This window comes from Notamacropus eugenii, chromosome 2, assembly GCF_028372415.1.
Source record: "Notamacropus eugenii isolate mMacEug1 chromosome 2, mMacEug1.pri_v2, whole genome shotgun sequence".
NCBI classification, from domain to species: Eukaryota; Metazoa; Chordata; class Mammalia; order Diprotodontia; family Macropodidae; genus Notamacropus; species Notamacropus eugenii.
The window spans coordinates 327,309,250-327,311,609 of NC_092873.1; the positions used below are offsets into that span (position 1 = coordinate 327,309,250).

At 40.9% G+C, this 2,360-nt stretch overlaps 1 pseudogene; it reads right to left on the reverse strand.

The window, feature by feature from the left end:
• Positions 1 to 314: 314 nt before the first annotated feature.
• Positions 315 to 2,025, reverse strand: LOC140523029 (GDP-mannose 4,6 dehydratase pseudogene; annotated as a pseudogene).
• Positions 2,026 to 2,360: the final 335 nt, after the last annotated feature.

Here is a 2,360-nt window from a genome sequence, read left to right on the forward strand (position 1 = left end):
AAAATGAATTTATGATTAAATCATCCTATTGATTACATAAAATCCTTCAGATGAAGCATCTATAATGAGATAATATGGAGCCAAGCATTGGAGTGGTCACAGTTTTGATTTTCCAGTCTTTCTGGGAGTGATTCTTTTTTTTCCAGACAAGGAGAGACAATATCAATGGTACTGGAGAACTGGGGGAAAAAATCAGTGTTGAGTGTGACTAAATCTTCTCCTCCACCACATCAATTGTCAGTTCTCCTTCTGCAGTCAGACGCACTTCACCGATTGATTACAAGGGAAAAATGAACCTTCCACCCTACACTCCTGAGGGTTGGCTAAGGTGATGATATCTCTTCAGGAGACCAGCTGCCCTGACAGGAACCAGAAGTCAGCATAAGCATTGGGGTTGTGCTTCATGAGAGTCACCTCAGCCTCAACCATCTCTTTCACCAGTTCATCAAAAACAACTGGGGTTTCCAGTGTGGTTTTTGTTTCATTTTGGTGCAGTCTCCTTGTAGAAAATCCACTTTAGTTGGCCGGTAATACTTGAGATCTACAATCATGTGGATCTTGCCGGTGGCCTTACACTGACTCACATCATTCTCATTCTTTCCTTCTCACATGATAGTTTTCCCAATAAAAAAAAACACCAAATGATTTTTCCACAAATTCATGGATACTGTAAACTTCACCAGCAGCCATGACCAAGTCTTTTGGCTCATCGATCTGCTACATTAGCTACATAGCCTCAATGTAGTCCTTGCTATGGCCCCAATCTCTCTTGGCATCCAGATTCCCCAGGCTGAAACTCTCCAATTGTCCAAGGTGAATCTTAGCAACAGATCAGCTCATTTTTTAAGGTACAAAATTAACTCCTCTTCTGAGATTCTCATGATTAAAAAGAATACCGTTTACAGCAAATAGGTTGTAGGCCTCAAAGAAGTTCACCACAATCCAGTAAACATAAAGTTTTGCTGTTCCAAATGATGACCAGGTATAAAAAGGTGTAGTCTCCTTTTGTGATATTTCTTGCACCTTCCCATAAAGTTCCCTTGTTGAGGCTTGTTAGAACTTTACAGAATTGATAAGGCCACAAGTTTTAATTGCATCAAGAAGTCATAGAGTGCCAACATTATTGACATCAGCATTTCATTCAGCAAGGTCAAAAGAAATTTTGACATGACTCTGGGCTCCTAAGTTGTAGATTTCTGTAGGTTCCACTTCATTAAGTGTCTTCACAAGGCAGGTACTGTCCATGAGATCTCCATATGCAATTTCATATTTCCTTCAATATGAGCATGAGGGTTCTTATAGAGATGCTCGATCCACCCTGTGTTGAAGGAACTTGATCGACATACAATTCCATGGACCTCATAACCCTTTTACAGCAGGAATTCAGCCAAATATGAGCCATCCAGAGAGGGAAGTCTCAACTTCTGGGTTTTAGCCAGGACACTCCTTAATGGCTTCCCAGAATCTCTCTGGCCAAAGGAGCACTTCTAGTGAGTAAGCCCCAAAACATTCAGTTTTTAGAAGAATAAATCAAAGCTACAAAAGTCATCATACAAAAAAAAGTATCCATTGAGAAGGCAAATAATATGATACTCATTCTTGTTTTATGTAAATTCATATTACACAAATTTGATTTTACATAAAGAATTATGAAATAGATACTGCCCCCCAAACCCTCATACACACCTATGTTAATTTTTCTGTACAGTACTGTGCTCTCCCTTCACTTCTGTCCCTTGGCTAGGTGCTCTATTCTCCCTTACCCCCTCCCCCAACCAAAAAAAAAACCCTCTAAATGAAAGCAGAACAGATATGGGACTGATGGAGGGAAGAGTCAGCCACTGTTCAAAACTGCTGCCAAATTGGCTTGAAACCTCCTGTGTCAAGAGAGAAGACCTTTACCCTCCACCCATATGTCCAGCCCCAAGGGTGGACTGAAGGGTCTGCCTTCAGTCCATCAGTGCTCAGATACCCATGTCTGTCCCTGGCCCCATGTATTACCTTTCCTCTCCTGTCTGCGCCCATGTTCAGTCCCCACACATTTGCTACCCAGGCTGACCCTACCTTGCCTTCCTCCTCCAAGGCCAAGTGGTGTCCTCCCTCTCTTCTGCACTTCTAGGGACAAACTAATGTTACATAAAAATCACTTTATGTAGAGGTCTATAGAATGGTTGACTTACATAAAGTGAAAACTATCTGTATACATGTGGTCATGCAAGACATTTACATATTAGCTATGTTGCAAAAGAAGAAAAATAATAAAGAGAAAAAAATAAACTTCAATCAGCATGCAGAGTCCATCAATTGTCCTCCCATAGGTGGAGAGCATTTTTAATCGTATGTCATCTGAAATTGTTGTG